This window comes from Candoia aspera, chromosome 1, assembly GCF_035149785.1.
Source record: "Candoia aspera isolate rCanAsp1 chromosome 1, rCanAsp1.hap2, whole genome shotgun sequence".
Classification (NCBI taxonomy): domain Eukaryota; kingdom Metazoa; phylum Chordata; class Lepidosauria; order Squamata; family Boidae; genus Candoia; species Candoia aspera.
Window position 1 is genome coordinate 295,724,050 of NC_086153.1, and position 6,008 is coordinate 295,730,057.

The window sequence follows — 6,008 nt, forward strand, 5'->3', positions numbered from 1 at the left end:
CCTTAGCCATACTGGCTCTCTTCCTAATATTAGGACAGCATAAATATGTCCCTGTTAAAAGATTCGTAGGATAATTTTTTAGGCATAAATTCTCGAGGCATAAATTTGCACAATCAGTTGCCAATATCAGAAAGAGTTACACTAGGAATGTTGCTATTATTTTTTTTATAGTTGAATGCATGATTGTGCCTCTGTGGATCAATCTAAAATTATTACTTTTACATAAGAAAAGCTGTGGTACTTCAGACCAAAGATGTATCTGATCCATTAGGTAAGGAGATGCATAAATATAAGACATTAGTGATAGAGCTGCCTTCTGTATTTGTACAGAAACTTATATACAGAGACATATTGATCTTGATAGTAGTAAGAAGTCATTATGAGTAATGGTCAATATTCTGATCTACTGTATATTTGAATAATCCATTTTTCTAAACTAATATAAATACACTTCATCCTAGACAATTCCATAATTTAAGTATGTGCTGTAAGAACAGATACTTCAGCTTCACTGAATGATCCCCCAGATTCTGGAATTACAAGAGAGAAAATCCTTTCTCTACATTTTTTCATATCATACATATGTTATACATTTTGGTTGTACTCTTTTAAAAAAATTAAACTTCAGAAACATTTAAATTAATATTCATTAAAAATATTATAGTATTGTATACTTATATAACAACACTTAAAGTATTGTTTAGAAACAAAATAGCAATATAACTATATAATTATATTACTGTTATATAAAAATTATATACAGGTAGTCCTCACTTACCGACTGCACTTGGGACCAACAACTCTTGTTAAGAGACGTGTTCGTACAGTGAAACAGCATGTGACTGTGCTTAACTTATGACAGCAGTTTGTCATTTCCAGCTGCGGTTGTGAAGCGAATCACCACAGGTCGTTAAGCATGATGTCACGTGACCATGACTTGCAACTTCCTGCCAGGTTCCTCCCTTGACTTTGCTTGTCGGAAGCCAGCTGTGAAGGTCACAAATTGCAATCACATGACCGTGGGATGCTTCAATTGTTGTAAATGCACAGTTTGCCAAGCACCCAAATCATGATCACATGACCATGGGGAAACTGCAACTGCCACAACTTTGAGGACCACTCATAAGTCCCCTTTTTAAGTGCTGTCTTAACTTTGAATGGTTGCTGAATGAATGGTCAGTAAGCGAGGACTACCTGTAGCTTCAAAAATAAAGTTAACAAAATATTTATACAAAAGTAGAATTATATAATACAATTATACAAAAGAAACTATACAATGAAGAAAAAAGAAGAAAAGAAAAAAAAGTAAGAGCACTATATTAAACTACCTAGAGAAGAGTGCAAAAAGAAAAAGAAAAAAAAACCCTAGGAAATGGGAGAGATAGTGAAAAAAGAAAAGCAACTAAACAGACAAAAAAAATCTAAACTGTCCTTAATTCTCTCTCTCCCCAACCCCCCAAAAAATCATGAATTGCTGTTCTTTGTCATGTTTTGCAGTTCATCAGCAGTTCAGATATTTCAAAACTAATAAACCAAGCAAATCTCTAGTGCCCTGGAATAAAATAAAGATATTTGTTTTGTTCAGTAACATAGGCTATTGCAAGGATAATTTGGAAAGCGTGGGATGAGTCTTGAGTTGTATCTCCCACCCATAGCTTCATCTTGGCAATTCTCAGGAACTTTGTTTTTTTTTACCCATAAGTCTGTTTGGTGTTCCTTGATCCAGACAGCAACAATCCCACGATTTCTCATTTGAATTAGATTTTTGGAGGTCATGCTGCTTCCTTCGCATGTCCATGGAAAGCTTCTTGTACATCTTCTGGTTATCTAGAACCTGATGCTGATTGGTAGGATTTGCCCTGTCTAAGCTGCTTTATTCATTTTCCTTGACCTTACAAATAGGATGCCACTTTGACTGTCTCAGATCTGGACTCCACATTCTAAATTTGTCTTGCACCTAGCGTCTTCCCTAATGGTTGCAATATCAATGTTTGGGTCTGAGAGAGTTGTTATTTTACCTGAGGGAGGCAGCTTGAGTGTGAATTTTATTTCAAAGTATCTGGGGTAGTCCCAGGGAAGTTTTTTTCAGCAATGGCACCAAGTCTTATTTAGAAACGAAAGGATTGTGATGAGGCAGTGAGAAGCAGTACATTGTTCTTAGACTTGATTTCAGATTACTCAAACTGAAATCATAAATGCAATGAGAAAAAGTTAGCCATAATTTACTTGTCCCACTCATTTTGATGGGTTTCCTCAAGGTATTATTTAAGTCAGGAACCAGTATGTCATTTTAGATAAGGACAAGGGCAGTTTGTTCCAGACACTTATCACTATAGTTATAATTTCGCTCTTCATTATGCTTAAGTAACAAACTTAAATTAGCTTCGCTAATTTATTTACTTATTGTATCTCTATCTGCTTACCATTCTCCCCCATACTTGTTGTTTATTCGTTTAGTCGCTTCCGACTCTTCGTGACTTCATGGACCAGCCCACGCCAGAGCTTCCTGTCGGTCGTCAACACCCCCAGCTCCCCCAGGGACGAGTCCGTCACCTCCAGAATATCATCAATCCATCTTGCCCTTGGTCGGCCCCTCTTCCTTTTGCCCTCCACTCTCCCTAGCATCAGCATCTTCTCCAGGGTGTCCTGTCTTCTCATTATGTGGCCAAAGTATTTCAGTTTTGCCTTGAATATCATTCCCTCAAGTGAGCAGTCTGGCTTTATTTCCAGGAGGATGGACTGGTTTGATCTTCTTGCAGTCCAAGGCACTCTCAGAATTTTCCTCCAACACCACAGTTCAAAAGCATCGATCTTCCTTCTCTCAGCCTTCCTTATGGTCCAGCTCTCGCAGCCATATGTTACTACGGGGAACACCATTGCTTTAACTATGCGGACCTTTGTTGTCAGTGTGATGTCTCTGCTCTTAACTATTTTATCGAGATTTGTCATTGCTCTTCTCCCAAGGATTAAGCGTCTTCTGATTTCCTGACTGCAGTCAGCATCTGCAGTAATCTTCGCACCTAGAAATACAAAGTCTTTCACTGCTTCTACATTTTCTCCCTCTATTTGCCAGTTATCAGTCAAGCTGGTTGCCATAATCTTGGTTTTTTTGAGGTTTAGCTGCAAGCCAGCTTTTGCACTTCCTTCTTTCACCTTCATCATAAGGCTCCTCAGTTCCTCTTCGCTTTCAGCCATCAAAGTGGTATCATCTGGATATCTGAGATTATTAATGCTTCTTCCAGCGATTTTAACTCCAGCCTTGGATTCCTCAAGCCCAGCATGTCGCATGATGTGTTCTGCGTACAAGTTGAATAGGTAGGGTGAGAGTATACAGCCCTGCCGTACTCCTTTCCCAATCTTAAACCAGTCCGTTGTTCCGTGGTCTGTTCTTACTGTTGCTACTTGGTCGTTATACAGATTCTTCAGGAGGCAGACAAGATGACTTGGTATCCCCATACCACTAAGAACTTGCCACAATTTGTTATGGTCCACACAGTCAAAGGCTTTAGAACAGTCAATAAAACAGAAATAGATGTTTTTCTGAAACTGCCTGGCTTTTTCCATTATCCAGCGGATATTGGCAATTTGGTCCCTAGTTCCTCTGCCTTTTCTAAACCCAGCTTGTACATCTGGCAATTCTCGCTCCATGAATTGCTGAAGTCTACCTTGCAGGATCTTGAGCATTACCTTACTGGCATGTGAAATGAGTGCCACTGTTTGATTGTTTGAACATTCTTTAATGTTTCCCTTTTTTGGTATGGGGATATAAGTTGATTTTTTCCAGTCTGATGGTGTCATGACCTCGTTGCAAGGCACAAAAGAGCCTCACAACATAGATCATGATCATTAAGGAATAGAGGAAGAAGATAATTAAACCAGGGATTAAAACAAGCACCCAAAGCACCCACACCCATGGACCCATGGACCCATAGATGGCTGAAAAGGAGGACATCGGACGAGCAGAGATAAGCCGCACCTGGTGCCCTCGAGGACACTCCCGATTCGAGGGGACAAAGGAAGACACCGGGAAAACGCCCATGCAGCCATCAAGGATCCCATCAAGAGGGATTGGGACAATGAAGGGTGGAGGAGCCCGGGGCCCTACGAGAGGGTATAAAAGGGGCACCTCCACACCACAACCCCCGTTCCCGTTTTTCGTTCTGTCAGCCATCATTCCAATAAACCAGAAATCCTTAATACCCATTAAGTGAGTCTGTGTCTTATTGCGAAGCGAGACTGACCCTGACAGATGGCCATTCCTGTGTTTTCCAAATTTGCTGGCATATAGCATGCATTACCTTGACAGCATCATCTTGCAAGATTTTGAACAGTTCAGCTGGGATGCCTTCATCTCCTGCTGCCTTGTTATTAGCAATGCTTCTTAAGGCCCATTCAACCTCACTCTTCAGGATGTCTGGCTCTAGCTCACTGACCACACCGTCAAAGCTATCCCCAATATTGTTATCCTTCCTATACAGGTCTTCTGTATGTTCTTGCCACCTTTTCTTGATCTCTTCTTCTTGTTAGTTCCTTGCCATCTTTGTTGCCACTAAACTCAAGGGGTCATTTGTACATGGGTATCGAGGTAGAATATAATGTGATGCTCATGAGTGCCAATGTTCCCGATAATATTTCATTTAGTACCTGACCATGTCCAATTTTATTTTATATTATTTTAATGACAAATAAACAAACAAACGAGAAACTACAATTTCATAAAGCAAATGAATCATCTTTTTTCCAAGAATGCCTGGGTCCCTCATAAAACTGCTGAAGGCATTTATAGAAAGTAAAAATGGATGGCTGCAGGCCAGTGCTTTGGCTGGAAACAGCTCTTTCACAGAAAAAGGCAGAAGTGATCCAGAGGCTAGACAGTAAGAAGGATATCATCTTCATCTGTTTCACTTATTAAAAAAACTTATGGTGAATATAATAATATATTCTAAAATTCCAGATGTATCCCCTGGCAAAAAAGTTTGAAGATCCCTAGAATATAAGATTTTACATGTATTGCTATTAATTATAATTGAAGTAGTAAAATTTCAAATAGAAATAGTTGCTGCTAAGTTGTGAGTTCCTTCTTTAAAAAATTGCTTTCTTTGGGAAAATTGTATCAAATATGCCGAGAGCTTTCAGAGCAAATAAGAACAAAAATACAGTCTAAATGTATTGTTTAAATACACAGTCTTTCACTCTGCTGCCAATTCCTGCACAGGTTCTTTGACCTTACCTTTACCATTATCCATGCGTGCTTCGATAGATGCTTACTTACATCCACTGTTCCATAAGAGAGCAGTGTGGAACCCATAAAATGGCTGTACTGTTCTTCAGTGACTGTGCTCTCCCAGTGACTGTACTGTATGGTTTTTTAATTGTTTTAACGTTTTGTATTGTATGTATAGTTGCTTTATTTGTTTGATACTATTAATGTTTTAATTGTAATCAGCCCAGAGTCACGAATGTGAGATGGGCAGCTATAAAAATGGAAAAAAAATATTTTTTTTTAAATTAAAAGCCCCCGTTTCATCCTTGTTGTCCAATACAAATTCTATCAGAACGAGGACGGGGGGAGTCAACACGGTGTAAGGGGGGTAAGAGGGAAGGTTGAGATAACACGCAACTGCAGTTTTTCCATCATCTGTCACATAGATCTTGACAAGCTGCAGCTGTCAACATCTCTTCAGATTCACAAGGTTTGAAAACTGATGGCGCCCCACCTTTGGAACCGACGAGGAGGTGATTGGCTCTTTCCGTGTTTAAGTATTCAGGAGCAAGCAAAGTTGTACTGTGGTCATAAGAGGCTTAAAGAGAAGCCACCCCGTAATCAGAACTTTTGGGGCACGATCTCACGAAATTAGAACTCCCCCACCTCTTCAACTGATGTTTAATTTCCGATTGGGCATGAACTACGTCTAAAAGGGCGGGGCCAACCAGTTCTTCTGTCCAATGGCTGCCCACCTCCCCGGAAAGGCGTCCTATGCTCTGTGAAAGTCCGGTCTGCAACAAAA